The following is a 20,176-nucleotide window of genomic DNA, read 5'->3' as shown; positions in this document are numbered from 1 at the left end:
TGAGGTCAGTATGTTGTAATAATCAGTTCTGCCAGTATACTGTAATAATCAGTGAGGTCAGTATACTGTAATAATCAGAGGTCAGTATACTGTAATAATCAGCTAGATCAGTATACTGTGACAATCAGTTCGGTCAGTGTACTGTAATAATCAGTTCGGTCAGTATACTGTAATAATCAGTTTGCTCTGTATACTGTAATTATCAGCTAGGTCAGTATACTGTAATCATCACTGAGGTAAGTATACTGTAAAAATCAGTGAGGTCGGTATACTGTAATAATCAGTTCGCTCAGTATACTGTAATAATCAGTTCGGTCAGTATACTGTAATAATAAGTTTGCTCAGTATACTGTAATAATCAGTTCGGTCAGTATACTGTAATAATCAGTTTGCTCAGTATACTGTAATAATCAGTTCGCTCAGTATACTGTAATAATCAGTTCGCTCAGTATACTGTAATAATCAGTTCGGTCAGTATACTGTAATAATCAGTGAGGTCAGTATACTGTAATAATAAGTTCGGTCAGTATACTGTAATAATTAGTTCGCTCAGTATACTGTAATAATCAGATCGGTCAATATAATGTAACAATCAGTTCGGTCAGTATACTGTAATAATCAGTGAGGTCAGTATACTGTAATAATCAGTGAGGTCAGTATACTCTAATAATCAGTTCGGTCAGTATACTGTAATAATGAGTTCGGTCAGTATACTGTAATAATCAGTGCTGCCAGTATACTGTAATAATCAGTGAGGTCAGTATACTGTAATAATCAGAGGTCAGTATAATGTAATAATCAGCTAGGTCAGTATACTGTAATAATCAGTTCGCTCAGTATACTGTAATAATCAGTTCGCTCAGTATACTGTAATAATCAGCTAGGTCAGTATACTTTAATAATCAGTTCGCTCAGTATACTGTAATAATACGTTCGGTCAGTATACTGTAATAATCAGTGTGGTCAGTATACTGTAATAATCAGAGGTCAGTATACTGTAATAATCAGCTAGATCAGTATACTGTAATAATCAGTTCGGTCAGTATACTCTAATAATAAGTTCGGTCAGTATACTGTAATAATCTGCAAGGTCAGTATACTGTAATAATGAGTAGGGTCAGTATACTGTAATAATCAGCTAGGTCAGTATACTGTGATATTCAGTTTGGTCAGTATACTTTAATAATCAGTTCGGTCAGTATACTGTAATAATCAGTTCGGTCAGTATACTTTAATAATCAGTTCGGTCAGTATACTGTAATAATCAGTTCGGTAAGTATACTGTAATAATCAGTTCGGTCAGTATACTGTAATAATCAGCTAGGTCAGTATATTCTAATAATCAGTTCGGTCAGTATACTGTGATAATCAGTTCGGTCAGTATACTCTAATAATCAGTTCGGTCAGTTACTGTAATAATTAGTGAGGTCAGTATATTGTAATAATCAGTTCTGCCAGTATACTGTAATAATCAGTGAGGTCAGTATACTGTAAAAATCAGTTCGGTCAGTATACTGTAATAATCAGCTAGATCAGTATACTGTGACAATCAGTTCGGTCAGTGTACTGTAATAATCAGTTCGGTCAGTATACTGTAATAATCAGTTCGGTCTGTATACTGTAATAATCAGCTAGGTCAGTATACTGTAATAATCACTGAGGTCAGTATCCTGTAAAAATCAGTGCGGTCAGTATACTGTAATAATCAGTTCGGTCAGTATACTGTAATAATCAGTTCGCTCAGTATACTGTAATAATCAGTTCGGTCAGTATACTGTAATAATCAGTTCGCTCAGTATACTGTAATAATCAGCTAGGTCAGTATACTGTAATAATCAGTTCGCTCAGTATACTGTAATAACTAGCTAGGTCAGTATATTGTAATAATCAGCTAGGTCAATATACTGAAATAATCAGCTAGGTCAGTATAATGTAATAATCAGTTCGGTCAGTATACTGTAATAATCAGTTCGGTCAGTATACGGTAATAATCAGTTCGGTCAGTATACTGTAATAATCAGTGAGGTCAGTATACTGTAATAATCAGTTCGCTCAGTATACTGTAATAATCAGTTCGCTCAGTATACTGTAATAATCAGTTCGGTCAGTATACTGTAATAATCAGTTCGGTCAGTATACTGTAATAATCAGTTCGCTCAGTATACTGTAATAATCAGTTCGGTCAGTATACTGTAATAATCAGCTAGGTCAGTATACTGTAATAATCAGTTCGGTCAGTATACTCTAATAATCAGTTCGGTCAGTATACTGTAATAATCAGCTAGGTCAGCATACTGTCATAATCAGATCGGTCAGTATACTGTAATAATCAGCTAGGTCAGTATACTGTAATAATCAGTTCGGTCAGTATACTCTAATAATCAGTGAGGTCAGTATACTGTAATAATCAGTTCGGTCAGTATACTGTAATAATCAGTTCGGTCAGTATACTGTAATAATCAGTCTGGTCTCTATACTGTAATAATCAGTTCGGTAAGTATGCTGTAATAATCAGTTCGGTCAGTATACTGTAATAAACAGCTAGGTCAGTATACTGTAATAATCGGTTCGCTCAGTATACTGTAATAATCAGTGCTGCCAGTATACTGTAATAATCAGTTCGGTCAGTATACTGTAATAATCAGCTAGGTAAGTATACTGTAATAATCAGTGAGGTCAGTATACTGTAATAATGAGTTCGGTCAGTATATTGTAATAATCGGTTCGGTCAGTATACTGTAATAATCAGCTAGGTCAGTATACTGTAATAATCAGTTGGGTCAATATACTGTAATAATCAGCTAGGTCAGTATACTGTAATAATCAGTTCGGTCAGTATACTGTAATAATCAGCTAGGTCAGTATACTGTAATAATCAGGTAGGTCAGTACTCTGTAACAATCAGTTCGGTCAGTATACTGTAATACTCATGTCGGTCAGTATACTTTAATAATCACTGAGGTCAGTATACTGTAATAATCAGTTTGCTCAGTATACTGTAATAATCAGTTCGCTCGGTATTCTGTAATAATCAGCTAGGTCAGTATACTGTAATAATCAGTGAGGTCAGTATACTGTAATAATCAGTGAGGTCAGTATAATGTAATAATCAGTTCGGTCAGTATACTGTAATAATCAGGTAAATCAGTATACTGTAATAATCAGCTAGGTCAGTATACTGTAATAATCAGTGAGGTCAGTATACTGTAATAATCAGTGAGGTCAGTATACTGTAATAACCAGCTAGGTCAGTATACTGTAATAATCAGTTCGGTCAGTATACTGTAATAATCAGTTCGCTCAGTATACTGTAATAATCAGTTCGGTCAGTATACTTTAATAATCAGTGAGGTCAGTATACTGTAATAATCAGTTCTGCCAGTATACTGTAATAATCAGGTAGGTCAGTATACTGTAATTATCAGTTCGGTCAGTATACTGTAATAATCACTGAGGTCAGTATACTGTAATAATCAGTTCGGCCAGTATACTGTAATAATCAGTTCGGTCAGTATACTGTAATAATGAGCTAGGTCAGTATACTGTAATAATCCGTTCGCTCAGTATACTGTAATAATCAGTGCGGTCAGTATACTGTAATAATCAGTTCGGTCAGTATACTGTAATAATCAGCTAGGTCAGTATACTGTAATAATCAGTTCGGTCAGTATACTGTAATAATCAGTTCGGTCAGTATACTCTAATAATCAGTGAGGTCAGTATACTGTAATAATCAGTTCGGTCAGTATACTGTAATAATCAGTTCGGTCAGTATACTGTAATAATCAGTTCTGCCAGTATACTGTAATAATCAGTTCTGCCAGTATACTGTAATAATCAGTTCGGTCAGTATACTGTAATAATTAGCTAGGTCAGTATACTGTAATAATCAGCTAGGTCAGTATACTGTAATAATCAGCTAGGTCAGTATACTGTAATAATCAGTTCGGTCAGTATACTGTAATAATCAGTTCGGTCAGTATACTGTAATTATCAGTTCGGTCAGCATACTGTAATAATCAGTTCGCTCAGTATACTGTAATAATCAGTTCGGTCAGTATACTGTAATAATCAGCTTGGTCAGTATACCGTAGTAATCTGTTCGGTCAGTATACTGTAATAATCATTTCGGTCAGTATACTGTAATAATCAGTTTGGTCAGTATACTGTAATAATCAGTTCGGTCAGTATACTATAATAATCAGCTAGGTCAGTATACTGTAATAATCAGTTCGCTCAGTATACACGAGTCATGTATTAAAACCTAATGTTCAATCTGTGCTGAGTTGGGAGTAGGTGTTGTTAAAAATTGATGCTAATGGTTTTGTGATATTGACAGAGTATTAGGGTCTGAAAATAGAAATGTGAAAGTGGTCACATGCCCATTAGGGCAGGTCGATTGTCAACTTTTTTCAGGAAATCAACATGGCACTGGTGATGATAGTTGGGATTTGATGTGATATACCAAAAAATTTGATTCCCATCTTTAACAAAAAGTTGAGCATTTGTTTTTAAAAACCGTGTAGAAAAATGCTGAAAAATTCTTCATTTTCATAGCATTTTTCACAACCCTGACTTTGAAATTTCACTATTTTTATAAAAAAATCCAATTAAAATTGATATATTTATATGAAATACATTGAAAGAAAAATAAATACATGAATTATAATTTTAATTATGAATCACAACTAGCAAAATATCTCAACTTTTACTGCATTGATTAAACAAAAATTGTAACAAAGCTAATTAGCAACTAAGTCTTTTAAATTTCACAATTTAAAAAGATATGTGGAGATGTATTACACAATATAACAACTTGATACACGTTTCAAAACCATGTATTTTAATTTTTTATTAAATGCAATAATATAAACTTTTATAATAGAACTAAATTGTTCTGTATACTTTCCTTTCGAGGAAAATGAAAGTTTAATTTGCTGGCACGATGACTTTGTAATAATGTGTCTATGTTTTGCTTCCGGCCCATATCCAACTTTTTGAGAAAAATTAATCAAATTTGACCAGTGTGTGGCTGCAAAATTGATAGCAGTAATTTTTTCATTTTTTTTTTTTTTAGTTGTTCACTATTTCTGGAAAAAAACAACACAAAAAAAAAATATTTGAAAACATTTATTTTTTATATTTTTGCGATGTAATATGAATAAAACTAACTATTGTTTGGGTAAATTAAGAAAACTAATAAAATTTAATGGATATTTATTTACCTAATGGACAAAATCGTTTGCATGCCCTCTTCTCTCACATTCAATTCATCTGAGTTTATCATCAATATTATATTTTCTGGAAGTAGTGCAAAAGCACTATATTTTGAACAGTTTAAAACAGTAATTTGGATTTCAGTTATCTGATTTGTTCTCTGAATCATATTAAAATATACTGTTGTTGGTTAAAAAAAATATTGTTGGTTTAGATCTCAAACCAACTAACTGCATACACTTGGATGATAAATTTGACCAGAATGTTTAATTTATCATAATGTTTGAGGATAGACAACTCTGGCCCATAAACACATTAACCTTGTGGCTTATGTTAGCCATCTTCCTTGATTCAAGGGACCAATTTTCTAAGTTAACTTCTCCACAAGAAATGCCAACAGCATACTCAAAAAGTAGCCTCTAGTCTTCACACTTAAATTATTTGTTTCTTTTGCTGTCAGATAATGATGATCGGGAGGGACACTAATTTTTTAGAATTCTACTTGAGGCAAATCTTGATAATTATCGATACAAAGTTTCCCCAAAGGACCAGTAAATGTTGTTAGGCTTTTTGTTTTTCCATCAATTAATTTAAAAATTGCTGTAAATGGCAGTTCGTCTAGTGGAACCTGAAAATTGGAAAATTTGCATATTTAATAATAGAGCCAGATTACATAATAAATACCAATATATTATTTCATTTTCCACAAAAAAAGGAACATAATTGCAGGTGAATCTATAGAATTAATTTTATCTCCTTGTTAGAAGGCCAAGTGCAGATTATGTGCCTTGTTTGAAAATTTTCTGCCTTGCACTTTACTGCAAAGTCATCACATCTCAAGACAGAAAGTTTACAGCTACAAGAAGATATATCAAACAGTCTGTCTAGCTGTTCCTTCATTCTTTTCACTTTGATTGCTGCAAGAGATTTCCTATCAATCTGTTTGGCCCTCTTATAGCAAAATATATTGACCTTCTGTCCTATATAATGTTACCTTAACAAGGCAATTGTGGATTGATTGCTTGCTGAATACTAATTTCCTTGGCAATTAACTTAAAAATCTCACTATTTTTTAAGTGGGGATAACTGTTTTCGAGGAAATAACTATGGCTTGTCGTGAAGTTGGGGGTGCTGTTTCATCCAAATGACAAGGTGGACCAGCAAATTTTGTGAATCTCGGGTTAAAACTGAACGTTGTGCTTTTACTGACATTCTAATCTGAAAAGTAAAATAAATAAATGGATTATAACTGAAGGAAACTGTATTAGGCTATCTTCCAGTTTCATACGTAAAAAATATAAGTGCTAGTTATAAGAAATAATGAAAAACTTTGTAAAGTTGAATTAGATGTATTGAAGAGAGGACCGAACCAAATCAGAGGCATAGTAGTGTTTAGTTTAGACATTTTTAGCAGATTTTAGCTCCGCCTTCGATAACATGAATTTATCCATAAAGAGATTCATTCTTGCTGTAGCTGTGCTATTTTAAACGAGTGTTTAGTATTTAGAGTTTGAAAAACCAGTGCTTGTGCACCTATATTACTATGCTATTTTTAATAGTGAAATTTTTGTTTATTAAATTTATTTTGTATCCTGCTTGTTCTGTATTCAGGTATGCATCAGAGAAGAAATGTTTTTGTAGGCTGTTTTGAGACAACAGATAGGTCTGAATTTACATAGGCATTGTGTTTTACTTGTTTTGGGTATAAGGATATTAACATTTAACCATGCTGGTGAGATATACTCATCAATTGTCTGGTGAAGTTATTATGATGACAATTAAAATGATGGTAGTTCATCTGTTGTTGATAAAGTTGAGAAAAATCTAAAGTTCAGTGAGAGGCTGTTTTGAGTTTTCACATTGCAGAGGAATCCGTAGAATTAAAAGAAAAGTCTGATTCCAGCATTTAATAACTTTATTATCTTGATTACTATGACTTTAAAGAATTTGCATTATTATTGTCATGTTGAAATTAGTATTAAAAAATGAAACAATAGAAAAATTATTTCAAGAAAATATAGGGTGCTAGTGGAGACAAGAAATCGTTTACACTAACACATTTCAGGTGAAATTATCACAATTTCTCATGTCGAATTACGTATAAATTTAAAAATCATGGAAAATGAATTTATAGAAAGATAATTACAAGAAAATATAGGAAAAGTTTTTAAACGAACGCATTTCAGGTGAAAACATTATTACATATTTACTTGTCATGTCGAAATAATTATAAAGCCAAAATTATGGAAAATGAATCAATAAAAATATAATTAATCTAAAGGGGTTAGAAACTTGGTTTTAGTAGTAATTTGGATGCCCTCTAAATTTAGGGCTTTCAGTAGCCCTTTGGAGGTCTCATGACATTTATTTTTTCACTGCTCACTTATTAAATTGCTTTTGTTTATTCATTATATTTTGCTTCAAAGTTTTACATAAACTTGATTTCAAAAGAAATGAGTTCCAAGATAATAAGAAATAAAGAAATAAGTTTTAAGGAAAATATGTTAAGCATATTTTTCAATACTGCTTTGTTTTTTACGGTCCTGGTCAATGATCTATAACAAAATCTAAAGCAATAAATTATTAATACAATAAGACACTCAGTAAATATTATATGCAACATAAAACAGTGCTCAATTTCATGGATGTAACAGGTGTGAGCAGCATTGCAATAGGCCACTTCGAATGTGGTTGATGCTGCATCCAAATGTACTCAGTATGTTTTTTTACTTTTATTAAATATTTGTATGTTTTTTACTTTTATTAAATCTTATGATAGTGCTCAATACTCTAGATAGAATATATATGAGAGGTGCAAGGGAGAGAAAGAGAATGGGAGAGAAGGAAAGGATAAATAGAACTGAAGAAAAGTGATAATTGTACGTGTATTTCTTTATTACTTTTTTGTATTTTTTAATGAAATTTTAATCATTTTTCTTTTATTACTAAACATTTTACTTTCTAAATAAAGCATAATATTGTAGTCCCGACGCTGCGGCATCAAATCTACTCAAAACAGAATAATGGCGCCCTGCTCAAACGGTAAAACCCAGTTGCACACAGATGTATAAACATCGTTTCACCTGTGTGTACATTTCCTTTTCTCCACCCACGCAATTTCGGTGGACTTTATATGCAAAACTTCACCTGTTCACGCAGACGGCGTAAGAAGTCTCTTACATCAGAAGAATGTTATTCTTTTCATCCAATTGGATTACAAGGATAACAAATTTAAAAAAATGTTGTTTTTTTTCTGAAGGTCTTCATGGAGCCGGTTGAAATGTATAAAAAGGGCATTTCTGCACCAAAACAGATCTGTCGACCACAAGACAGCATGCTGTAACGTCATCATCATCATCAACTCTGTCTGTGTGGACGTTAAACGCATGGTCGACAATTCCTCCACATGAAGATGGACTTGTTACCCTGATGGACTTTTCTATCTCACCGCTACGTAACGAGGGACTTTTATATTGTTTAATTCTTCCTAAAAAAACGACTGGTTATTTCTAACCAAGAACTTTTACTTTTCTCCTTCAAAACATTCAATTACCCAAGGATTTTTCTTGACTATTTCAATAGATAAAAAAAACATTCAATTACTTCAGTCACTGGACTTTTCTTGGTTATTTCATTTCATAAGAAAACATTCAATTACCTCAGTTACCGTTCACAAAGAAAACAATCCTGTCTGTTCTGTTCATTTATTTACAATCTTTTAAACAAAAAATAAATTTGTATTTAATTCATTCGTCTCAGTCATCTTTGCTTGATTGTTCAACTCCATTTTACATTTGATTTTCATCATTATTTTGTTACGAGCGAGCATTTCTATAAAATAATAATAAAAATCAATAAAACCATTTAAAATGTGTGCTATCATATTCTAGGCACCCCTAATGATCAAACCTCAGAAGTTTTAATTCACGAGATAGTTTAAAGGCCAGAGTATAGTAATAGAAAGAGTAGAAGGTTTTAGAAGTATCTGGAAAGTCCCAGAGGGTTCAGCAATAATCTAGAATGGGTCAAGATGTCATACAAAGAAAAGTGGAGAGGGAAACAAACCCGTTATCAACTTAGTCCCATCAAGATAACTCCGGTCTATGATTCACGGATACGTTCAGCCGAAAGAATCCAAACCACAAAAATATAAAAAGTTACATGCCTCCAACCCACGGAAAGTTGCAGAAAAAGCCCTCTGAACTAGTGGTAAATACACTTTTGAAATAATCTCATTGACGAAACTTTTTAAAGAAAAAACCAAAAGAAATTTTTATAGTCATTGAATTTCGTTGTTAATAGAGTGAATAATCACTAGAAGACTGGCCTGTAGCCGTTCTTAATTTGGACTTTCTCCCTTATCCTTGTAACCCTCCACCTCCTCGTTTTAGTTGTCGACCTCGAGTTTCAACAAGTCGTATTTTAATTTGTGGTAGATAGTAGTAATCCAAAATAACTGTATTTTTGTTAACTGACTTTTTTTTTCGTTTGTTTTTTTATTGTTTAAATATTTGTGAATCACCTTATTTGTTTATTTTGTTATTGTTGAAAATATTTGTTAATCACTTTATTTGTTTATTTTGTTATTGTTGAAAATATTTGTTAATCACTTTATTTGTTTATTTTGTTATTGTTGAAAATATTTGTTAATCACTTTATTTGTTTATTTTGTTATTGTTGAAAATATTTGTTAATCACTTTATTTGTTTATTTTGTTATTGTTGAAAATATTTGTTAATCACTTTATTTGTTTATTTTGTTATTGTTGAAAATAAAGAAAACCATATTTAATATCATCCATATTTTTTTGTTTGTTACACAATTTAAACGTAAAAGCGGGATTAGCATCGACACCTGTTAGTCCCGCAAAAATAATATTGAAACAAAATATAATTTCAACTTGTTACAAGCATGCAAATCATATCTTTCTTTAATTTAAACAAAATATAAGAAAAATATAATCTTAAAAAACGAGATACAACTGATAAAAACATTTCTTTCAATCAAAATATTCTTTTATTTTATAGCACTTTAAAAATTAAGGCATAAGATTTTATTTGAAGTTTATACATTTTCAAAGAGACTTTACAAAGTAAAATATAAAAATGTAATTTAAACTGAATCTAAAAATATTTCCGATTTATTTATGCTATGTATATTCTCTTGCACATTAAAAAAATAGTTAAAAATTATATATCGAAATCATTAATTGCTAAATAATAAATTTAATTTTTTTTAAAGTGTATTTTCATAATTTACAAGAAATACTTTTATAACCTATAATATATTTACCAAACTAATAAGCAAATGTAATTGAATGGTGACTAATTCGATTTTGTTAAAATTAAAAACATCTTGCAATTGCTATGTTGTGTCTTTATCTTTAAATTTATCTAAACCAGAATTGTGTTTATTTTCTTCATAACTTTTTTTTAAAAGACTAACCGTAGCCCTCGGCGCAAGAGGGTCCGTGTGTGCCTGGCGTGCGGGGTGGTGGCTGATCCTGTGGTCGGGGCAGCGGAAGAAAGAGTTCCAAGATGGCGCCTGCCTGCTTTTATTAGAGACGGAATCTCGCAGGATCGCGCGAGATCTCGCGGGGATGCAAATTAGCTAGGCCATCTTGAGGAATAAAAATCGGTCCATTGGAGGTGCGAGGCAGTCGGGTTCTGACGTTCGTGGCGATCAGTACAGTGACTGTTGGGTTCTGTTAGTGACCGTTGGGTTCCGTTTCTATTCGTGCAGTCAGCTGAGCTTTGTTAATTACCTTCGCACCGCGGCTGTCATTGTTTGTTGGTTCGCTGTGTGTTGCCGTGGTTCTTCAGTGAAACGCTTCATTGCCCACGACGAGACTCCCCGTCTCCTATAGTCTTGATTCCCAACAGAGCTGGGGCTCGTGACCTTGTAAAATTTCGCAACTATTATACCAGACCTAACCCTGATTTATATTTTCGACAGTATGGCATTTCATGTTTTGTTGGTTTATTTTAAAATACTAACAAAATAAGACTTTAAGTTATACACGGTTTTTCGTCAAATAATGAAAAAAATGACATGATTATAAACATGACAATTAAGTACGTTTAGCTTAAAAAACGACATATTTAAAAAATCGATCCATCAACTCTATCTTAACAAGGATCAATCTTTTAATTTCAACAGATTATTATAATCTGAAGTATTCTTAGACTAATACGAATTAGAAAACAGATCTTATTTTGGTATTTGTACAGTTTAATGAAGACATAAAAATAATGAAAGATCGAAAAAAAAGTTATATTATACGCAATCGTTATGGAACGTAATCCTCCGAAAAATTTTTTCACTTAATTTCATCAAGTAGTAGGCACACCTGAGGGGGTGGCATTTTGATAGGGTAGAAATAGAAAGTAGAAAAAATAAATAAAAATAAACAAAAGTTAACAAAAAATATGAAATTTTATACCAAAAAGGTTGTAAAAAATTGGAATTTTGGGGGGTATCGGAATCAGAAAAAATGTGTCCCTATTTCCTGAGCGTCAGGGGGGGGCAGCATGGGGGCGGCATTTTGAGATGGTAAAAGGGGAAAATCGAAAAAAATGCTAACAAAAAATCTGAAATTTTATATCGAAAAGGTTGTAAAAACTGGGAACTTTTGTAGTTATTGGAATCGCAAAAAGGTGTCCCTATTTTGCGAGCGGCATATGTCAGGGGGCGGCATTTTGAGAGAGTAAAAATAGAAAGTAGAAAAAAATAAATAAAAATAAACAAAATCTAACAAAAAATCTGACATTTTATACTGAAAAAGTTGTAAAAACTCGGAAATTTTTGAGGTATCAGAATCAGAAAAATGTGTCTCTTATTTACGAGCAGCACATGTCAGGGGCGGCATTTTGAGAGGATAAAAATAGAAAATAGAAAAAATATATAAAAGCTAACAAAAACTCTGAAATTTTATACCGAAAGTTTATAAAAATCTGAAGTATTGGAGGTATCGGAATCGGAAAAATGTGTCCCTATTTTACGATCCCAAAACCGATTCTTTTAAAGTTTTAATTTAATTTTTCATTATTGGTACTAATTATAAATATTTATTATTTTTAAATTATCACTAAAACTAAAATGAGTATAACCTCAAAATACGATGTAAATTTATTTTATTTGTAAAACAATTTTTTTAAATTGCATAAATTCTCTATGTAACCTTTCAAAGAAAGCAGTTGCTTTACATGTTCTGAAAAATGTTGAAAAATTAAACAGCAACAGTCTTTGCAGCCCGCGGCGATCGTAAGATTTGCCCCCCCCCCCGGTCAGTATGGGGAAATCGTTCATGACTGAGAATTTTTATTTTTGTTCCTATCCGGAGGGCCCCTTTTTGTGGAGCTGGATTTTCCCCACATTAAAAACCGGCCTTGTGTCTAACTCTGCCCTCGTGGAGAGGCAAGTAAATGGGAACAATCGGCAGTCGTTGCCAAACCGACCTCAGCTCTAATTGCACACAAGATCTAATTTTAAACAAGACCATTGCTATATTCGCTTACGGATGTTTGCCATTTTCGGCTCTCATTATGCTCAACATTATGGGAGCATTATAATAAATACATATTTATTTTATAACTATATATATGCATATATACATATATATGTGCATATACACATATATTTATACATACATATATATATACATACATACGTACATATATACATATATACACACACATATAAATACGCATATATACATACATATATATGTATATATATATATATATATACATATATGTATATATATATATATGTATATATATATATACATATATAATATAAATATATACATACATATATACATACATACAGGTAGATACATACATATAAATATATATATAAACAAATATATATATAATATATCCTTCAAGATTGAGGCAATTTTTTTGTTTTAATCTAGGTTGAACTTTCTCTACATTAAAAACCGATCTTGAAATGAATTAAAGCAATTTATTCTCAATTAATGGAAATTTTGAAAACTCCAAACGCAATTGTAAATTATTACTTGATAAATAGTTTAACAGTTTGGAGTTTTCAAAATTTCCATTAATTGAGAATAAATTGTTTTAATTCATTTCAATCACTAAGTTTAAAAAATGCAAGCATTAATTATTTCTGGAGATATACTCAGTGACCGGCTGACCTAACAGGATAGGGCCAAGCCCAGGCTTCGGCCAAGCACCAAAAAACAAAAAAATGACCTCAGAAAGATTTCATACTTTCATATAAATTTTTATCGAATAGGTGCGAAAAGAAAGTTGGATATTTGGGTGTATATACACCGACATCAAAGAGGAAATAACATTAGATGCGAAAGTTTGAATTCATTAATTTTATTACTGTCCAATTCATGAGGCTAAGACTTTGAAAGTATCAAACGTTTGTTTTTGTAGCATACTTTTTATAACTCCTTGTAAACTTTACAATTGCTAGCTGGGGGATCGGACAAAACCACGGGTAACCCCCACCATCTACTTAAAACAAAAGGAAAACAGATAAAATCTCAAATGAATAAAAAATATTAAAAATCAGTTTTCATATTTTAATTTTAATTTAATTGAATTTAGGAAAATTAGATACCGTAGAACTAATTTTCGCAAGGTATAAAAATTAAGCAGCTACAGAATAAATGTTAACTTAATAATAATGGACCAGTTTTCCTCCTAGCAAAAAACGGACGAATTTTCCATGGACGAATTTTCCGGGCATCCAAATGCCGGGGGGGGCAAATTTTACTACCGCCCCGGGCGGCAAAAGGTCTAGCTACGCCACTGCAAGTACCCCTTTTTCGGTACTCATGCACTTGTTGATCCGTGCTGAAATAATAACGTTATTATTTTAAAAAAAGCATTCTTAACATGGGGAGGGGAGGGTGTTTTGTACCTATTCTGTACTTTAACCTTACAATTGAATAAAAAACATATCATAAAACTTTAATTAAACTTGGAAATACGATTTAAAAAATAGCGCGAATCAGTAAGTGCATTAGCACCCCTTTTTCAAACATAATAATGTTGTCTTATATTGAAATCATAATAATTATCGCTTTAATTGTTTCTCAAAATTACTGAAATGAACAAATAAGTTAATTAAAAAAAGCGGATCCTGTTTTCTGATTTAAAAAAAAATCTTAAGGTGAAGTGTGTTTTTTATTTGTTTCATTTTTTTTTTTTTCTTCGAGAAAGCCAATCTAATTATTGTATGAAGTGGTTTACTTGGAGCAAAAAACAAAGACATTGGATGAATTAATACTTACTTTTCGCCAAATATTGTTGCGTATAATTGCCTGTTTTAAATAATGAAATAATCGCAATATATTTGTGAAAACAAAAATCTTGTGGTAAATCATCGAATTACGTTTCGATCAAATGAAATAGGATTTCAACATGTGCTTTTGCATCGGAAATAGATTTTGAATTATTTCCCCTATTCGAAAACAAGTTCCTGTTTAGAAGGAAAACTGGCAAAATCTCGTATGAGTAAATACTATTTGCCACCAGATTTTTTATATTTATTTATAAATCATATAGCCATTATCTTATTCTTTATCTAAAAAAAAAAAAAGAAAAAAAATGTTTTAACGGGTAGTAAGTATTAATTCATTCCATTTCTTTCTTTTTCCCCCATTTTATTAAATAAATGCCTGCATAGTTGTGTCAGAATCTTTTGGGAATTTTTAACACTCTTAACACAAAACTGCGAATAATATATACAAACTCGTAATTTCTTTCTTTTTTTTTAAGTGAGTTGTTTAATTTTTTTTATGAAATATACTTCCAAAATAAACTATTAAAGTTTTTAAAAAAATAATAGAAATATTACATTTAAAAAAAGTGTTTACAACGTGCATGCGCGCGCTCATGCAGCCATTTTTTTTTCTACGTAATGAAATGAATTGAATTTTACCACTTCAATTTTTTCATTGTAAAATCTATCAACATTTTTCTATTGGTTCAATTTTTAAGATATTTTAATGTGAAATTTTATGCTCTTCCCAATAAACCGAATATAATATTCTAGACAAACGTTTGTTTTTTTTTATTCACCCGCCCCTCATTTTGAAATGTCTATTAAAATGAAAATAATTAATTTTCTCACCTAAGGTTTATGTACCACAAATTCAAGATAAAAGATCAATAAATAAAATAATCTAATTTAAAACAAAACCAAAAAATAGTTATGTGCAAATTTACCTGTAATGTCAAAAGTTTAAAACATTAAAAAAAAAAAATCTTGATTTTAAAAACAAATTTTAAGTGAAAGCTCATATTTGGAAAATATTGCCCAGTAAAAATTGGACACCTACATCAATTTTTTCTATGTCATTCAATGTTTTTTTTTTTAGATTTTTGAAAAATAATCATTGCATAATGAAGAAATAAAATATTTTAAATCAAAAACTCATGTAATTCTTTAAGAGAATAAAAAATGGAAAACTTGTCGGCTGGTTTGTGTTTAAATATAACCTTACTTATTCAACTGATGAGTTAAATGTGATAATTTTCAATTACGGTGATCCATACTGACTAACTTTGTTGTTGACAGCAAACACATGTCAGAAATTCAAAGGGGAGATAAAACACATGTCAGCATTTCAAAGTGAAGACAACTAAAAATAAATGAACTTTTTTCACGCACCTGTGCACCAAATTTATTTTTAGCGTTTGCTTTTTGGGATTATTGAAAATCTTTCGATACAAGGATCCCACTATTTTCCCAGCGACTTTGGCCACAGACTTGATGTATGTCTTCCATTTCAGATCTGGAGTAAAGGTCAAACCCAGAAGCTTGTCAAAACATGGGGCTTCCCCTAGACGAGGGCCATCCATTTCAATCGATGCCAGATGGGGATCAGAGATGTAATGTTATGATGTAATGATAGGAGTTTGGTCTTAGATGCATTAGAGGTAACCAGCCACCTCTTCCCCCACTGTACCACGCGCTCAAGATCTGAGGAGAGAGAATCAGAGAGAACATTGTCATTTACGGCCTTTGATGTGTTGCCATAGATAGTCGTGTCATCAGCATAGATGTCAATGAATGATTTTAGTATGTGTTTAGGTAGATCATTGATGTAGATCAAGAAGAGAGTTGGGCCCAGGATGGACCCCTGAGGGACTCCAGCATTAATATTGTGGTCTGATTTCTGCCCATCAACCACTACTCTTATGAGCCTATCAGAGAGAAATGATTTAATGATAGAGAAAACATTTCCAGTTATATCGTAGCTGGAAATCTTGTGAAGTAGGCCTTTATGCCATACTTTGTTGAAGGCCTTTGATATGTCAAGAGCAATTGCCCTAGAAAGGAAACATTTGTTGAGAGAAACGCTAATTCTATGAGATATTACAGTTAGCACATCTTCTGTAGATCTAGCAAAACGGAAACCATATTGCATGTCACTAAGAAGGTTGTTTCTGCTGAGGTTGACTACTTCTTTATTTAATATGGATTCTAGCAACTTACTCCTGACACTCAGGAGACTTATTGGTCTGTACTGAGAGGGAGATGACTTATCACCTGAATTCTTAAATACATGGCATACTGATGAGGTTTTCCAGGGTGTTGGAAAGCACTTCTTCTTAAGGCAACGCTTAAACAGTTTGGTAAGTATGGGGGAAAGTTCTGGTTGTAGCTTTTTTAACACTATAATTGGAATACCGTCAGGGCCAGTTGCTTTACTGGAATCAAGGTTCTTGATTAGCTTTGCGACCTCACGCACAGATATTTGTATGTTACCTAGCGTGTTGTGTATTGTAGGAGGAAATATGGGGAGTTTATGGTCATTGTTGCATAGGGTAAAATTTGCTGCAAAGTTCTTGGCAAATAGTTTGGCTTTGTCTGATGCTGACGAGATGACCTCTGGTCCATTGATGATGGTTGGGATAGAACGCACGCTTCTGTTCAGGATCCTATTTGCTATTTGCCAGAACTGGTGGGAACCAAGCCGCTGCTCAGCTACTTGGGATTTAACGGATTGAGCATATAGCTCTCTTGCATTTTTTATTACTCTTTTACAGTGGTCGCTGGCGGTCCTGAAAGCAGCTTTAGTCTCAGTGCATCTATTACGTTGGTAGCTATGGAAAAAGTGATTTCTCTGCGCGATGGCAGCAGCATATTCAGGGGAGAACCATGGCTGGCTATTAGGTTTTTGTTGGAATTTTTTGGGTGGTATGAATTGGTTTATGCCTACAAGTAACCATTCGGTCAGGTCTGGTACTATAGAGGACACATCCTTTTTAAACATGTAATGGATAGTTAGATAAGATATGAATGTACGGAAGCTATCCCAGTCAGCCATAGAGTATCAGTATACAGTACGGTCGAGAGGTACATCTGTAAACATATATTTCATTTTTATCTTAACTGATACAATGGAGTGGTCAGAGGATCCCAGAGGAGATAGAACGGTACATGAACATAGCTCAGGGGATAGGGGAGAGAAAAAGGTCTAGAAGGCTTGCATACTGACCGGTAGTATCGGGCACATGGGTGGGCTCGCGAACAATCTGAATGAGGTCATAGGTGTAGAGAATAGGAACGACCATTAAGACGGGACACACAAAAGAGTGACACCGTCATCTGATTAGTAGTATATATAGAGCACGCACGCACGCACAGGTAGAAGAACGACGACTACGACGATAGTTGACTCGGAAACTTTACATGGCGCTACGAACAGGATTTATTTTTCAACATAATTTCTTTTGCACGATTTTTGGAGTATAATGGCGTCAGGACAACACGAGGACGGCCAATACATGCAGTTGATTCAACAACTAATAAATCTGCAAAGAGAAAACAATGAGCTTCGCGGAGGGAGTGCCTCGAGTCGGTCTAACACCAAGAAACCAGACCGGCCACGTATCGAACATGGATTCACCGACGCAGACTGGGCGCTTTTCATCGACTCGTGGGCCCGATACAAACAAATGTGCGGCCTTACCGACCCCGTGGAAATCCGCAATGAACTAAGGACAGCCTGCTCAAATGAGGTAAATAGACTTTTATTTGACTTAGTTGGGCCTGGAACCTTCAATTCTGTCACAGAGGAACAACTCTTAAGGCATATACAGTTCATTGCGGTGAAAGTTCTACACCCGGAGGTGCATAGACATAAATTTCATAACATCAGACAACAGACAGGGGAGGGACCCGCACAGTTCTTGGCAAAGCTTCGGTCCCAGGCACGGTTTTGCAATTTCACGGTTCTGTGCCCCAACGAGAACTGCCGGCAAGCCGTAAACTATTCGGAGGACATGGTAGCTGGCCAACTCGTAGCTGGTCTGGCAAATGCGGAGTACCAGTGTAAATTGCTGGCCGAAGCAAATATTCTAACCACTGTGGAGCAGAAGCTTCACAGGCTGGTTAGTTTAGAAACTACAGAGACGTCTGCTCCTCAGTTGCAACGAGGTTCAGAGGGACACTCGACTTTTGGCCTACTAACAACCGAGAAAAAACCATCTCGGAAGAAGCAGCCGCTCAAAACCCCTCAGAATAGTCCTTGTGAAGGGTGTGGGAGGACCTCACACCCCAGTGGGTTAAAAGGGCGGAAGAACTGCCCGGCGAGGGGGCTAAAATGTTTTAATTGTGGTGTCACAGGCCACTTACAAAGAGTGTGCCGGAAACAGGAGAGGTCGACGGCGGAGTCAACAAACGATGCCACACGTCAATCGAATATTTTCGGCAGCAGAATGGAGGGGGCACCGGCATGTTACAATCAAAAAGGTAGAATAGAAGCAGTGCCACACCTTGCATGGAGCAGTGGTGGGTTCAGGAGAAGTCCCCCTGAGCCACCACCCTCATTAATGGTCGATGTGTCCCTGATACCAGAGTCCCAGGCTAAATTCGGGTGCGCTTTGGATAAGGGAGTAAGCCGTCGAAAACACCGCATCCAGGCCATTGCAGATACCGGTGCCCAGACATGTTCGAGTGGCCCAGAAATATTGAAAATATTAGGGTGCACCAGCAGGATCCTGATACCTACCACCCACAGGATACGGGGAATCACAGACGAACCCCTAGATATCAAGGGGGTGGTCCTGACTCAGATTAAGCTCGGTCAGAAGGAAACGCGACAAGTGGTCTACGTTTCAGAAAACACGTCAGGATTCTACTTGTCAGAATCGGCCCTCAAAGACCTAGGAGTAATCAATCGCGACTTCCCGCATCGAGTATCAAAGGCCGATTTATCGGCTTCAGAAAGTGGGACAGCACCGTGTGGATGTCCGAAAAGAGAATCCGTCCCGGACAAGCCAGCGAGGATCCCGTTTACCCCCACTGAAGATAATAGGGAACGGTTAGAGAAGTGGTTACGTGAACACTTTAAGTCCAGCGCATTCAACACCTGCCCCCATCAACCGTTACAAGTCATGGTAGGGAGGCCGCTGGATATAACTTTTACCCCGGGGGCGAAACCATCGGCCATACACACACCCATTCCAGTCCCTCATCACTGGAAGAAAAGAGTAAAGGATGATTTGGATCGAGATGTTGCGTTGGGTATTATCGAACCGGTACCAGCAGGCACACCTACGATCTGGTGTTCGAGGATGGTAGTCGCTCCAAAGAAAGACGGGTCACCAAGAAGGACGGTAGACCTACAAAAATTGAATGCAGCAACGATGAGAGAGACTCATCACACACCGTCCCCTTTTAATCAGGTGTCCGTGGTGCCTGCCCAAACCAAAAAGACTGTCTTGGACGCATGGAATGGGTACCATAGTCTGCCACTCTCCCCAAAAGCCCAGGACGCGACCACGTTCATAACGGAATGGGGTCGTTATCGGTATCTCAGGGCTCCCCAGGGTTTTCACGCATCCGGGGACGGGTACACGCGCCGGTTCGATGACATCACAGTTGACATGCCTCGAAAGACCCGGTGCATAGACGACACACTCCTATGGGACAGGTCCTTAGAATTGGCTTTCTGGCATACTGT

General features: G+C 34.5%; 1 protein-coding gene across 1 annotated transcript in view; it reads right to left on the bottom strand.

Moving 5' to 3' along the window:
- The window catches only part of LOC145269327 (uncharacterized), a 29,353-nt gene extending 14,504 nt beyond the window's left edge, over positions 1-14,849 (bottom strand). The window contains exon 1 of the mRNA XM_080125027.1: positions 14,492-14,849. The gene's annotated coding sequence lies outside the window, so the exon portion shown is untranslated. The remainder of the gene's footprint in view (positions 1-14,491) is intronic.
- Between the last annotated feature and the right edge of the window lie 5,327 nt (positions 14,850-20,176).

This window comes from Euprymna scolopes, chromosome 45 (genome assembly GCF_053919585.1).
Source record: "Euprymna scolopes isolate OS-2025 chromosome 45, ASM5391958v1, whole genome shotgun sequence".
Lineage (NCBI taxonomy): Eukaryota > Metazoa > Mollusca > Cephalopoda > Sepiida > Sepiolidae > Euprymna > Euprymna scolopes.
This window is presented reverse-complemented; position numbering and strand designations above follow the sequence as displayed.